The following is a 16,421-nucleotide window of genomic DNA, read 5'->3' as shown; positions in this document are numbered from 1 at the left end:
TCTCTGAAAAATAGGTGCCCGCCCACGCAGCCTTGGCGCACCGCGATCAGCGCTTTGGCTCCGGGAGTCAGTGCAGGCAACCCGAGCGGCGACGAGGCTTTAGCCTCCAACCCCGCCCCCCCCTCCGCCCGCCCCCAGACCCTTAGGGGGGCTTTCAGGCAAACTCATCTCCTTGAATACCTGGGCGACGGCTGACACTTGGGGACTGAGCCCGTTTGTAAAACCGAATGAACTCGACGGGTAAATGGGGCCGAGAGAGAACCAGTCGTTAAAGAAGTTCCCGCTGGGTTATTTGGTGACCCTCCTCCATCCCCGCCGTGGGTTGTGGGACCACGCGCCCGCCCTCCGCCCGAGCCCTAAGGGAGCTGAGTGCGGGGTCGCGTCGGCCAGCCGGGCGGTGAACAGAGCCCGCGTTCCCGCTGCCCGTCGGGGCACACTTTCCGCAGCTGCCGGGCTCCCAAGTCCCCGCGAAAGTCGCCTCTCGCCCTGCTACCGCGCTTCCACGGCTGGCCGCTTGGGGGCGGTATATGTATTCTGATGAAGGGGACGCGCGAAGACCGCTTCTTTCTAGCCAGGAATGTTAAGGAAACGTACTCCTATCTACTTCCCTCAAGCCAAAACTGAACTTGTGTCTTGAAAAACAGTTTTTCTGCCCACTCGTGCTTCTTAACGTGACTCCTGGTTAGAGGATTTGCGGAACCATCTGGCTCTGGGGTCAAACTACAGAACAGACGCATAAAGTAATAAATTACCCTCCACCTATCATTTTATTTCCTTTTTTCCTCCCTCAACGTTCTTTTCATTTTTCAGCTCCTGAAACCGAGGTGTGGGTTACATTTCTGTGGGTGCACCAATTACCATGAGCGCGGCTGCCTAATGCTTCTGTCATTGGAAGTCTGGTCTCCAAACCACTGTCTCAAGCCAGCGTGACTCCAGCTGCCTGGAATTCCATTCATCTCTTAGGGCTGGGATGTCAGCAGCCACACTTTCCCTGCTGTGGTCCTGCGCTATCAGGCTGGCCTTGAGACTCAGGACGCTAGGTGGTAACTTTACCAAATAAGGATCTCAGCCACAGGCTGGGGAAAGCCCTCAGGTTCACCTTCCTTCTTAGGACTCATACCTGGCAGGACTCCTGATTGCTGGAAACACCCACGAGTTTGCCTTCATCAAAGGGCAGTTTCACTTTTCCTGTGTGGGAGTGTTGTGTGACAAGGGGCACGTGTGTGTGTGTGTGTGTGGATTACAGCATGAATGTTTTCTAGTTACTCAATATACATCGAGTACTTCTGGAAGATGACAAGTATGTTCCTAAGACAGATGTTGGTTTGTTGCTTAAGTAATAACTAAACCTGAGAGCCAGCTAGATTTCACATGTTGAGAGACAGAAACAAAAGTTTCTATCGGATAATTAGTCAAATCAGATTCCTGTTGTAGAAGTCATCGGTAATGACTCATCCGAACAGATTCGAAGATTCCAGAGTCAGCAGCCATACATGTCCCTCTCCTTCCTTCTTCCCCAGCATCCTGTGTGCTCCTTGAAAGGCAATTTTTTCTTCTCACTTGCTATTAATTCTTCATCATATCAAGTACCTAGGCACAGTTTTCGGAGGGATGGCCAGCTGATGGCCCCCTGCTTATTCACCCATTTGCTAATTTTAGACAGATCAGCTGGGGGTGTAAGGTCCACAAGAGGCCCACAAAAAGCATACAGCCTTCCTTTTGTAGAAAGCCCGTCTCCCCTGGGGAGGTAGCTAGGCTAGAAGTGAAGCTCACTGGAATGCCCCTTCAGGCTAGCCGCTTCCGTGACTAAGGGACTGTGGGAATCCCTCTGGATTTTCTTGAAACTTGGCTTCTTTTAACAAAACAAGGAGAAGAATTTTATCCTCTGACATGCTTTCCAGATAGGAAGGTGATCTGTACGGTGGCAGGGAAGAGCTATCTTGTCAAAGAAAGCTGACAGAGGTATAGGAGTTATTTAGCGCAAACACAAGGACCTTACCCAAGTCACAGCGCTCTCGTTTTCCTGGTGGAAAGGACTGACCACAGTGGAGGGGGTGTTTGGGCAGCGTTAGAAACTTACCCACATTCCAGCCGGTCAGTGTGTGCTGAAAATATTCCCTGGAAACCTAAATACCTCGGGGAAGCTTTGAGAGAAGCAGCAATAGAAAAAAGGGGAAAGAAAACCTCCACCTTTAAATGAAGGGATATCGTCCCTTTTGGGTCTGTATTTACAAATGCTGGGATTTCAGGCCAGTCACCTGACATGGACCCGAGGGATGGGTCTTCCAGGGAAAGGGTCCAGTTCTCTCTTTGCCAACTCGCTATCCTTGAGGATTATGTATTTAAAATTAAATTGTAAGGCATATGGCATTTTGCTGTAGGATTTCCTTTTTCCAAGTTCCCCTAATGGGATATGGGATTGACCCAAACACATTGCCAGTAAATAGGAGGAAAGGACTGTCAGTAACAGCTAGTTTAAAAATTACATGTGATTAAGGAGAGCGGGATAATTGAGAAAAAATTTTGTTTAGCAAAGAACAGCAAGGCGGGCTGTGATTTTGGGTAGGGATTTAACAACAAAAAAAAACATATTGGAAATGTTCCGCAGTGGAAAATTTCTTCGAAGTGAGCAGCAATTCCAGAATAGAGCAAAACCATAGCATCTCTACCATGAAGACATCACAAATTCATTCACTCCGAATATTCTTCGGTAGCTCAGACCTCAAAGTTGTTTCAGGTCAGCTACCTTGACGGGCGAAGCCAGTGGCTTTTTCTTATCCTTCAGTCGAACACCAATCCTCCTCCTTCATGAGACGTTCTCCAGTGGCTTTATGTTGTACTCTTTCTTCTTTTCTTTGAAGCATGGCTTATCTCTACTCGATAACACCTCAGCTTACATTCTTTATTATTTGGTTTTTCAAAGTAAGTTTTATTTTCTTATGTATAAGGACTCTGTTGTAAGGACCCAAAGGTTTGGGCTTGGGAAGCGCTCTAATAGTTGAATTTCCAAGGCCCTTTGTGCTCAAGTGAATTTATGGTGCCAAGGAGTGGGACTACTCACCATTTCCCCAACCAGCTATACCATTTCATGTGGATGTGCTTGAGCCCTTGGGCTGCATGAGGTGACCGACTCCCAAACCTCGCGCCTGTCCCCGCAAGATTGAGTCAGTACTCCCTGGGAATTATCTCAGTAAGAAGGGGTAGAATTGTTGGCTTCCGGGTAACTCCCTTCTCCACTACCATCTCCTCCTGCCCAGACAGTGATTAATTTGGGAATTGCCATAGGACCCAATTCTGGCCAATGAGAAGTTTGCTGAAGGCTTCTGGGAAAACTTCTTTCTTATTTTTCAGAAAAAGCCCTGGGAAATCAGGCTCTCTCTGGCTCCATTTGGACGTGAACAAGAATGCTGAGAAACGCTGTGGGCCACTAGGGGAGCCAAACTCAGCAAGAGACCAATGTGGAGGAAGGAAAAGCGGAGACCCGGAAGGCACCTGAACGTTAGACTACATTTTTTGAGTTGCTAAATCTACCAACCCTGAAGGCTCGCCTGCCTCCAGATTTCTCTAGCTATGTGCTGATTATTTAAGCCAATTTGTTGCTGTTTCCTGTTACTCAGAGCCACAAATATCACAACTCCTGCAGCTTTTTCATCTGCCTGGATTGCCTTTTTACTCATACTTTGCTGGAACCTCTTCGGACTTCTTTAGGATAAGAGAAAGAAGAATAAGTCATAGGATAAAATATATTAAAGACTCTTCACATATATTATTCAGGCGTGTTCTGGAGAAGTTGTGCCATCCTTTCTTCCTTTGCCTCTGCCAGCAGCAAACACTACCCACTGCTGAGATGTATAGTCCAGGGTGCTCACAAAGGAAAGGCTAGTCAGGAGTAGCTGATCATGAGTGAAGGAGTTGGGAAATGGACCTGCTGGGAAATCGAGGACACGGGGCAAGAAGAAGGAAAAAGGAGATGATGAGATCTCAGCCTGGGCCCAGAGATGGAAGTGTGGAGAGTTAGCAAGAAAGGAAAATGAGGGAATTCCTCTTACCAGAGATAATGATAGACCCCTCACCCACCATGCCATCTTTCACAAAAGACCCATTGGTCCTCTGGATGGGGGTGCAGGGCTACTTGGGTTGATGGTGAAAAGTTGGAGCAGCCTCTCCAAATTCCCTTTCATGTTCTTCTCTCTCTTTGACTTTTTTTTTTCAGCTTTATTGAGGTAAACTGACAAAATGATCAGATACTGAAAATATACGTGCAATGTGCAGAGTTAATATACATGTCCATTGGGAAAGGGTTCCCTCCATCAAGTTAATCAACACCTCCATCAGCTCACATAGTTCCCTTTCTTGTGTTTACTTTCTACTCTCATAGCAAATGCCAACTAGATAATACGGTATTATCAACTGTAGTCGCCATGTTATGCATTAGATCCTCAGATCTTCTTCTCTATTCAGCTTCTATGCTTTATTATCTCAGTGTCCTTCTGGAGCATTCATAGGTACAGCTGGTTTGGGTTTCAGTGTGGGAACTTTTTCTTTTCTATCTTTGCCACCTCACAAGAAGGGCGCACATCTGAAGGCAGCCTTACAGTTAAGGGCAGGGGGCTGGGGAATCACTGATGGTCTCAGTGTAACGAGTCCAAAGACTCCTGCCTTCCACTTTCTTCTTTCTCTCCCAGTACTTGAAATTCCTCCATAAATAAAATCTGGGAATTTTTAAGCCAGAAATAGCCAGCTAGTCCAACCACTCGGTTAATAGATGAAGTTGGTTCAAGAAGGGGAAGTGACTTGAATGAGGTCCTAGAGCCTGTTGGTGGTGGAAGTCCAGAAAAGAGCCCAGGTGCCCCAACCTCCAGCTCAGTCTTTCCCTGGTTTGAGATTCATTGCATATGGTTTCGAAGATGTCTCAGTATTGAAATCAGCAGAAGAGCTTTCCAATTTGCCTGTTTAGAGCAAGGTATGAGAGGTGGGAGACCCAGGAGGTGAAGAGAAGAGGGAGGAAGGAAGGACAGAGAAAACACGGAACATAGCCTGTTGACCAAAGCTGCCTCTATTTTTCTCTTTGCTCCCCTCAGAGTCCCTGACTCTCTCTTGACTTTTCTGTAACACTTACTGCTGCTCCTGGGAGGGGCGCTACATCTTGGCTTGAGGTTGGGATTGCCACGTGCTTTAGAAATGCACCATTACTTCAGATTTTACCCAGCCTAGGAGGCGATGGAGAATCACTTTGATTCTTGAGCATGGTTTATGGAACTAGAGGAAATTTGATCTCCAGGCTCTGGGAACTATGAAAGAATCCATCAGCCCATCACCAGCCAAATCTTTTGCAGAGGGAGATGTTTAGTTGTTTTGCCCACAACTGAAGGGCCCAGGGAGTAGCTGGGTTAGGTATGGGAGCCTCACAGGTGGTTCAAGGGCTGGAAAAAGTACAGACAAGTTTAGCTTGCAGAGGAATAGAATGTGCTTTAATTCTGTACCTTGTTTTTCTTACTGATATTGTAAAGGTGTTGATCTATTTATTTCCACAAAGTATGTGGAGTAATGGCAGTATCTTTGGAAATAATGATTTCCTAAAAGTGGAGATTATGACAACATTGGAATGTTCCTGAGATGGGTTGAGAAACATCTCCCGGATGTCTTCACCAATGGCATGGATGGTAGTTAATCTGGAATTTAGTGACCTTCAGGGGTCCCTGTCACTAAGGAAGTCTATGACACTGCAAAGCTATGAAACAATGGAGTTCCCAGGATTTCCGTGAGGGAGTTTGTTTCTGACACTGGTTATACACATTCCTCCTACAGAATTTAACTTTTCTGAGGTTCAACATGCTACTTCAAGCCACCCATTTATAAATTATAATTTTTCAAATTTTCTGAACAGTCTTCACATGTGCAGTCCAGATTAAGTGATCTTTCCAAATCTTCTGTTGTTATCTTTTTTTTTTTCCTGGAAGAAAATTATGAGTCAGTTAAAAGAGTAAGGCAAGCAAACATAAAGAAAACTCCAGCTATTGCATGAAGAATTTTGAAGATGGACCATAATGTGGAAATTGGCATCCAATTTAGGTCTGGATGAAAAACTCATGTGCCACTGGGGAACGTGGGCAGTGACCAAATGGCCGGGCCACCGGGCATTTGTTTTAAGTGATACCAATCTCTTGGGAGGTGGTTTTTTTCTCCTTTTCTCTTTCGTAATAGTGAGATCATGACAACTGGCATTTTGCAGAATGGAGCCAAGAGAACTGTCACTCTTTCTAATTTAAGAGGATGAGTGTATAGTCTGAAGAAAGCTTGTAAATGTTATTACGACACAAAGATAAACACGACTGCTTCCCAGGGAAGAGGGGTACACAAAGGAAACTTCTTGTTTTTCTCTTCCTCCCTTTCTTCTTAGTTTCCTTCCCCTCTCCTCTCTTATTTTCACTTCTTTCCCCTTCCTCTTCCCCCTCTCTTCTCTCCTTCTCCTCTTAATGAGCCAAATCCTCGTTATTCAATGACCTTGAGTCCACTTGCTTGAGTTCGAAGTCCTGACTTTCATCAGAATTCTAACCCCTGCCCCCTTCACTCTTTGTCCCAAGACTTGAAGGCAGAAGGCATCTGCATGGCTTCCCCTTCCTGTTTCCCTCGTCGGTGTGTCCATCCTTCCCTAAGGCATGGCACCTTGAGCCTCATGGGTCTTGTCAGACCTGGTAGGTAGGGGTTAAACTCCATGGGGGAGGAGTGACAGAAGGGAAGAGGGGGATTTACCAACAAGCTGAGGGGACTTCAGTTTCAGGGGCTTTTCCTGTGCAGGGCTCCTTCCAAGGCCCTAGAGAGGCCCTAGTGAGGTGGTCATGTGGTCAAATGTTCGCTAACATGTACAAAAGTAAGATATTTTAACCAAAACTCCACGGACCTTTTCATTCTAACTTGCCTCTGTTACACTTCTCCTCATGTTGGAGAGTAAAGCGACCACAGGCAGTTTTTGGATCTGGCTAAAGGGACACAGCAGAAAGATGTATTTGTATGGTTCGCCGTCACTTGTACATGTGGTGAAGTAATTGCTAGCCATCGTGGCCTGGCAATGGCTTCCATGAGTACTCCTGTTGCCTGCCTGGTGTCCTAACAGGAAGGTAGAGGTCCAGAGGTGGCATCGCCATACATGTCCTACAGTGTCTGACCCTGCATGCATGTGTGTAGTGGAACAGAAATGAAGACTTAAATGTATGGAGCCAGGAGGGAGTCTGTGGAAAAATGTTACAGAAGTGTATGATACAAATAGTTTGTTAATTTTCTGGATTTTGGGGTGTCTGTGGTGTTTGTTACTTGAAGTATTTTTTAGTTTGCTATGACTGTTCTCATTTCAAATGGGCATCCATTTTTACCTAATTCTGAATTCATAATTTTGTGATTTTTTTCTTAAATAAGACTCCCTAAATTATAAACATTTTAGGCCCACCTAACTTGACTCTTCCCCTGGGGGAGATGCTTAAGGGGGAGACTGGAGAGGGAGAGAGCGTGGGGAGCTCTCCCCAGGACGATAACAGAGGCAGCCATGTGAAAGATCATCAGAACAAGGGGCATAGGATTTTCCTCTTTTGGTGCCTGTGCTCATGTGTATGTGTGGTAGGCATTACATGCATGGTATCCGGAACACTGCAGACACTGACATGTCTACAGATTTGGAGAAAAAAATGAAGCCAGAAGGGGGAAAGGAAAGCATGACTTGGATGTGCTAACTATTATAATAATCTACATGAATTCCTTACCATTGATACTTCATTACAGCATAGCAGAATAAGAATTATATATACCGAGTCATGTTTCAGATTAACTTGTCTAAGTTTTTTTTTTTTTTAAGATTTTATTTATTTATTTGACAGAAAGAGACACAGCGAGCGAGAGAGGGAACACAAGCAGGGGGAGTGGGAGAGGGAGAAGCAGGCTTCCCGCGGAGCAGGGAGCCCGATGCGGGGCTTGATCCCAGGGACCCTGGGATCATGACCTGAGCCAAAGGCAGACGCTTCACGACTGAGCCACCCAGGCACCCCGAACTTGTCTAAGTTTTGGTTATAACCTCACATTTTTTTTTCTTTCATGAAGATAGAGATGTTTTATTTTTATTTATTTTTTTAAATTTAAATTCGATTAGCCAACATTTGGTACATCATTAGTTTCAGATGTAGAGTTCAATAATTCATCAGTTGCATATAACACCCAGCGCTCTACATGTGACAGTGTTGCAAAGTTTGAAGAGTGAACTCCAGCAATTAGAGCTTTAATTGATCCAAGATTTCAGTATCTCTAATCATGGGGCCTTCAATGTGCATGTGGGCACGTGTGTCAACATCCTGTTCTAAAATACTCCCCACCAACGGGGCACCTGGGTGGCTCAGTCAGTTAAGCATCTGCCTTCAGCTCAGGTCATGATCCCAGGGTCCTGGGATCAAGCCCCGTGTCGGACTCCCTGCTCAGCAGAGAGCCTGCTTCTCCCTGTCTGCTGCTCCCCTTGCCTGTGCTCTTGTTCTCTCTGACAAATAAATAAAATCTTGAAAAAAAATAAAATGCTCCCCACTATTAAAAATAAACAGACTCCACACTTTTAGTGGTTAGAGTTGAGGGTTACCTTTAGGCTAATTGCCTCTTGGAAGCTGTGGTGAGTTCTCTGTACCCTGTGAGACAGGTCATTGTTTTTTGGCTGTTTGCCAGATTAAAAAAAATTTTTTTTATTAACATATAACGTATTATTTGTTTCAGAGGTACAGATCTGTGATTCATCAGTCTTACACAATTCACAGCGCTCACCATAGCACATACCCTCCCCAATGTCCATCACCCAGCCACCCCATCCCTCCCACCCCCCTCCGCTCCAGCAACCCTCAGTTTGTTTCCTGAGATTAAGAGTCTCTTATGGTTCGTCTCCCTCTTTGGTTTCGTCTTGTTTCATTTTTCCCACTCTTCCCCTATGATCATCTGTCTTGTTTCTCAAATTCCTCTTATCAGTGAAATCATATGATACATGTCTTTCTCTGATTGACTTATTTCGCTTAGCATAATACCCTCTAGTTCATCCACATCGTTGCAAATGGCAAGATTTCGTTTTTTTGATGGCTGCATAATATTCCATTGGGTATATATATATATATATATATATATATATATATATATATATATACACCACATCTTCTTTATCCATTCATCTGTTGGTGGACATCTACGCTCTTTCCATAGTCTGGCTATTGTGAACATTGCCGCTATAAACATTGGGGTGCATGTTCAGATCACTACATTTGTATCTTTGGGGTAAATACCCAGTAGCGCAATTGCTGGATCATAGGGTAACTCAACTTTCAACTTTTTGAGGAACCCCCATACTGTTTTCCAGAGTGGCCGCACCAGCTCACATTCCCACCAACAGTGTAGGAGAGTTCCCCTTTCTGTTTGTCAGATTTTTTTCTGTGTATAGATGCAAACAACCTTTAATGTAATGTTTGTTATTTAAATGTACATGAGTATTTTTTTAATCTTTCCCTCAGATACATGCTCTGAAAATTTCATAACCTATGTATTATAATACGTTTTTTGAGTGCCTACTACATGCTAAAGACCCATCGTATATCAACCAGGCCTGTGAGGGAGAGGGACCCACAAACAATGCTGATAGTGAGGGATGATCTGTGAAGACAGGCAGGATGTCTGGGAATGCTGTGTAGGGGCCTAGGCTGGCTTGGTTGTTGTGGGGGCTTGGGGGTGCAGAGGTCACAGAGGATAAAAGCTGAGTCTTGAAGGACTCTGTTCAGAAAGGCTTGGATCTTTCCATACAGAAGAAGGACCAGTTAATGTGTTAACATTCACAGTTAACATTTTTGCTTTTGCTAAGCCCTTTTTAGGATCTGGGGAAGAGGATCTGACCAGTTACAAGGGTCCCGGAGAGGAACATCTGCGTTTTTGATTCTCCCCAGTGAATTTTGGAAGGATTGTTCTTTCAACTCCTTCTTGCCTTCTCTTGCCTTCTGTGTTAAGATAATACCGTAGAGCCAGGACAGTAATTAACCAAAGCTGTAATTAACTTTCTCCTTGGATGGGTACAATGAATTGAAGTTTCTTGGCTGATGAAATTTACTGCAGATCGTTCTGTCTGATAACTCTTTTGTTGGCAGTTTTGCCAACACCATAGATGCCACTTTTCCTGAGCTTTAATTAGACAAAAATCTCAGAAGCTCAAATCATGGTACCTTCAACTTGTATGTATATCAATATCCTGCTCTTAAATGCTCCAGGCTCCTTCCCATATATTTCTCTTAGCACAGTGCCTTGAACTTGATAGGTACACAGTCAACTTTTGTGAATGAAAGAGTGGATGAACAAATGAATGAATATCCAGGATAAGCTTTACTATCAGTGTAAGTGAGTCTCAAAGTATGGGTAGTATGGGAAATAAATTATTTTCTTTCTTTTCTTGATTTGCTTAATTATGCTACTCCCTCTGCACCCCTCCCCAAAGGAAAACAAATACCCACTCACAAAAGCACTTTAAATTCCAAAGAGAGAGGAAATGGTTAGTTCTTGGTCTATTTTTAAGCTCATAGGGGTTTTAAGACTAATTCTCTGTGAAAATGCATCTAATTCAGAAAACATGCTTTGTAGAGGTCCAAGAACAACACATATTTTCTTTGAATGGTTTAGGTTTAAAGCACACACACAAAACTCAAAGAAAAAAAAAAACCCTCCAACCACAGTTATGGCTAAATGGCAAACACAGAGGAATGAATTACCCCGGATGACATCCATAAAAAAACAGCAGAGCTCCTCCTGACTAGCCCAGCCTGGTGGGGGAAGACATGTGGGCCAGGTTCAGGCATGAGGATCTTGTTCCCTGCTTGGGCCCCCAACCAGGGGAGTTTCCACTGTCACCTATCAGGATGCTGATCTAAAGCCTAGCTGAGTTACTGTCTGAAACAGAGATGGACATAGCAAGACATGCCCAGATGACCCCATAATGAATCACTGCCAAGGCTGGGGGATCCCTGACAAGGTGAAAGGTTGCACAGGTAGGCACACCTTGGCCCTGGTGTGTTTCTAGTAAAGACCCAGCTGTGTTTTGTTTTGTTTTCTTTCTTTCTTCCTTCCTTCCTTTCTCTCTCTCTCTTTCTCTCTCTTTCTTCTTTCTTTCTTTCTTTCTTTCTTTCTTTCTTTCTTTCTTTCTTTCTTTCTTTCTTTCTTTCAGATTTTATTTATTTGAGAGAGAGAGAGAGCGCATGCATGTGTGAGCATGAGTGGGGGGAGGGGCAGAGGGAGAGAATCTCAAGTAGACTCTGTGCTGATTGCAGAGCCAGACGCAGGGCTCGATCTCACGACCCTGAGATCATGACCTGAGTCGAAACCAAGAGTTGGACGTTTAACCAACTGGCCACCCAGGTGCCCCCAAGCTGTGTTTTCTTGATACCTCTCTCCACCACCTTGGATTTTGAGTCTAGAGTGAAGTAGAAAATTGTTCTTTCCTCAGTTGCATCTCCAACAACTAGGAACACCTATTGTATTCATCTTCCAGGCTGACATTGATAGGTTTAGAGTAATTCTTAGACTGAAAATTACGGAATGAATTTCAGGAGTTACTTTAAAATATCCTTTTGGTGGTAAGGATGAAAACAGGTGTGATCTTGAGCAATCCTTTCTGTCTAGAACTCTGTGTCTTCAACTGTATTAAATGATTGCTACAGTACGTTCCGTTTCTGATATAATATGATTCTCTAGTGCCCCTCCTCCCTGCTTCAGGGCTAAGGTGCCTAAACATAGGCTGGCCAGCTGGTCAACCTGTGACTTATTGTTGTGTGAGAAAGGAGACTACCCCGCTATATGTATTTCCTGGAAATCCAAGGATTGGTAGATGACTTGATTGCAAAGAAACTAATTCTGGCTACTTTAAGCGGAAAAGGGACTTATTACAAGAATTATTTGTGAGGTAATGCACAGAATCTCTCGGAGGTGGAGAACCACTTAAAATAATAAAATACAGCCAAGCCTCATTCAAATTGCTCCAGTGAGGACACTGCTTAGTGCTGGAGCATTTGTTGCTGCCTCCCGGATGTTGCCGTATAACGAACTCTTGAGTGTGGATTCTCTCCTGAGGTAATTGGCTGCCTCTAGACTTGAAGCTGCCATACACATTATATCATACTGTGTATGCTGTAATATGGAGAGGAATACAGATACTGCACAAAGGAGCCCAGGTATTTGAGTCCCCACCTCCCAATGTAAAAGCCAGAAACTTACTTTACCAGCCTTCCTTGCTACTAGCTTCTATCAGATGATGCCCTTATTCCTGACTGATTGTGAAGCCTGCGATACAAAGGAGCAGTGAAACTATTGATTAGCAGAGTAAAAATCAGAAATGGGTCTTCACTGTGAAAATTAGTAACTTAGGAATTAACAAGATGAACATTAGATATGAGACACCAATTGAATGAAATCAATATTTAGGATATTATTATGGACTGAACTATGTTTCTCCCAAATTCATATGTTGAATCTCTAACATTTAGTACCTCAGAATGTAGCTGTGTTTGGGGATAGGACCCTTAAAGAAATGACTAAGTTAAACTGAGGCCATTAGAGTGGGCCCTCATCCACGATGACTGGTGTCCTTATAAGAAGAGGAAATTTGGACACACAGTGGAACACCAGGGATGTCCATGGGCAGAGGGTAGAATATGTGAGGATGTAGCAAGCAGGTGGCCATCTACATGCCAAGGAGAAAGGCCTCAGGAGAAACCAGATGTGCTGACAGCTTGATTTGGGATTCCTAGCCTCTAGAACTGGGAGAAAATACATTTCTCCTATTTAAGTCTGCCAGTCTATAGTATTTTTTTTTATCGCGGTCCTAGAAAACTAATATAGTTATATAGATTAACAAAAACTTAGAGCTATAACATGACCTTCAATAAAGAGAGCATAAGAATCCAGCAAAGCCTGTTGCCTTTCCCTTAGGGATAGTGCCTGAGACTTGATTCCTAAATTGCCCTGTATCCAGCCATTTAGTTGAGGGATTTCTAGTTGTCTGATATGGACTCTGAGGCTTCTAGAATCCTTCCTCTGGAATGTTGTCAGGTCTGCCTTGAGGAACCACTTCATTCAAGGTGGTAGTGAGAATATCTAAAAAGACAGAGGGGCACCAGGGTGGCCCAGTGGGTTGAGCGTCCGGCTCTTGATTTCAGCTCAGGTCATCATCTCAGGGTCGTGAGATAGAGCCCCGTGTTGGGCTCTGTGCTTAACGGGGAGTCTGCCGGAGGTTCTCTCTCTCCCTCTTCCTCTGCTCTTCCCCCCTTCACTCCCCTCACCCCCCTCACTCTCTTTCTCTCAAATAAATAAATAAATCTTTAAAAAAAATAAAAAGACAGAAAACTGGGACTTCTCTGAGATTACCATGCTGTAAGAGCTGTTAACAAATATTTATCTAATAAATGTCTGTGTGTGAAACAGAATTTGTTCTAAGACTTGGTTTCATTATAGTTGGTAGTGAGACAATTTATAAGGGTCAATTTACTACGGTGTTTATAGGTGCTGAGAATCCCTTACAAGGACAAATCTTTGTATTAGTGACCAAATAGGGAAATGGGCTCCATATCAGGTATAAGGTCTTAGTTTTCTGGGATCCAGATGTGGCCTTCCCTTCATCTGCTAATTTTAAATGAGGTTGTCTTTTCACCTGAACACTTACTTAAGTTTTTCTTTCCTTTAGAATAGAGATTCCCAAAATATGTGCCACAGAACATTTCTCAAAAATTGGGTTCTATGATTAAATACATTTGGGAAACAGCTAAATGCATATTTAAGATTGCATTGGAGATTCAAAATGCATATTAGCATCATGTTAAAGATATAGAGAAGTCTACGTAAAGGACATTGTTTAAAATTATTTAATCCAGCATTACCCACCGGACCACAGATCTTTTTTCTCTTTTGCCATGCTTGTTAATAAACCAAGCAACTGTTGTCCCAGGGAACGTACTATCTAATGTGTGGTTCTAGAAGGATCTTTATACCTGTGATTAGATTTGTTCCTTTTTTCTTCACACAACAGAGAGAGTTCTATCTTTCACTATTCACACATGTAGGCACCTTAAGGAAGGACACAGTTTTACATCTAAGGTGAATCAAATAATTAAATATCATTCTATATTAATTATATATCACTTAATTATATATCCTCAGATTTGGTGGTTTATTTTGAGCGGCCAAGAACGTGCTTGGGTGTAGCAAAATGTTTGAGGTATTGGAACCCAGGTAGACATCCCTGCAGAACACACTGGAAAGGCTTTTCTGGGTCCTTTTGGTCATGACTCTCAAATGGCCAACTCATGCTCTGTTTAATTCCACCCTTTCCTTGTTTGACCTTAAATGCTTATTCTTTTAAATACCCATTATTTCCTAAAATTTAAATGAAATGAAACAAAAAGGTATAAAATGAAAATGCTATGAACCAGACATTTCTGGACACAGGTCAAAAACACCAATGAAGGAACACAATGAAGGGGAAAAACAACAACAACAATCAAAGACACGCTATGACAGGTGGAAGCATGCACTCAGAATTGTCATCCAAAATGGGCCACTTGTTCAATTAGTCAAATTCTGAGCTGCCACAGAGGAGTTGGGTTGCAAGTGAGAAATGCGCTCCAAGGGAGAACGGCCAAAAATAGCCACTTTTAAACAATGCTAACTTAATTTATCGCTAAGGCTAATATAAACCAGAGGAGGGGCCGGGCCATTTGAGGATAGTTTGGTGCTAGATTTTTCCCTCAGCAGTGTGTGCCTTACTTTAATGGACTAAAACATTAACCACACCCCAAACAAACTTCAAAATCCTGATGGAGGGTCTCCTATGATAGGACAATATGAAGAACAGCAAGGGAAAGAACAGTCTCCTCGGGGATCATGTTTAAAAAGTGTATATGTACATATGTGTGTGTACTATATGTGTTATTATATGTATCATGATTCCGAAGTTTTTTTGGGGGTGGGGGAACACATATTTCTCTCCCAATCTTCCTCATGTAAATAAGTGCATTATCATAGTACTCCAGCCAGAATCCTCACAGCCCATACCAATGAGAACTCCCACTAGGGATTTTAATGTCAATAGATAAATCTCTTAAGCAGTGCATGCTATAAAAATACTCAGTTTTTCTGTGTTGCTAATCAGTGATTTAATACCATAATTGTATATTTGCAGGCTCTTGGTTCACTGACATGTTTTGGGGATTCAGAAGAGAATTTCTATGTGATTTCAAGTCTTAGGCATGCCAACCACATGGGTGTGATGGAGGCCATGGAAATGGAAGATTCCTGTTTAGTTTGGGATGGTGAGGATTGAATGACTCCACTTTCTTCATGGTAACCAGTTGCCTTATATAAGAAATGCAGTTAACCTCAAATGAGGAAAGATTTGATACCTTTGACTTTAGACACAATTTACCAGGCCAAATTATTTAGTAATTACTTGACATTTATGAATATGTGGCCATCTCCTTATTGATCAGTGTTACAAGGTAGGGACTTTTCTAGAGTACGAATTACCCACATTTCCTGAAATCAGTAAGATTTGAAAGTAAACTGTGGCCTCTTAGGGATTACTTGAAGTTATAATTAAATTACTAACTACGCTGTACATGATTATGAACCTAAATCTGGAAATCAGCCACCAGCAAATCACAGTAAACCTTAATTAATTTAGACTAAGGAGAAGGAAAGAAGTAAGTCAAAGCCCGAACAATTCGTAAGTTTAGAAAATTCAATCTTTGAATTAGAAGGTTAGGATTATTGGATTAGAGAGTCTATTAAAGGTCATCTAGTTAGGAGGTGCCTGGGTGGCTCAGTTGGTTGAGCGTCTGACTCTTGATTTTGACTCAGGTCATGATCTTGGGGTCATGAGATCAAGCCCCATGTAGGGCTCTGCGCTGAGCAAGGAGCCTGCTTAAGATTCTCTCTCCTCTCCCTCTGCCCCTCCCACTCACGCTCTCTCTCTTTAAAAAAAAAAAAAATCATCTAGTTAGTACAATTAACATGGATCACTTCTGTCACTGCCAAAACCCCAAGATATCTGAAAAACTATCAATGATGAAGAATCTATTCATGTACATTTGTGGGTGTGTAAATAGATGTGTGTGTTTAGATTGACATAGTGGTTAGTGCTGTCCACCCATATTTCCAAGTTATTTTCTTTTAGGCAAACTGTAGGATAGAATTTCTTTGTTCTTTTAAAGGCAGCCATGGTCATATGACTTAATTTGGCTGATAAAATGTGATTGGAAATGACGTGAGTCCCTTCCAGACAGAAGGCTGTGGGAACCAGTGCATAATTTTCCACCTTTCCTTTCCCCAGCCTGAACAACAATAGCTGACAACATTCGATTGTATAACCTCTAGCGGAATGGGTG

This window comes from Eumetopias jubatus, unplaced genomic scaffold (genome assembly GCF_037043125.1).
Source record: "Eumetopias jubatus isolate StellerSeaLion01/CBP00866 unplaced genomic scaffold, mEumJub1_p1.0 scaffold_7, whole genome shotgun sequence".
NCBI lineage: Eukaryota > Metazoa > Chordata > Mammalia > Carnivora > Otariidae > Eumetopias > Eumetopias jubatus.
Note: the sequence above shows the minus strand (reverse complement) of the source record.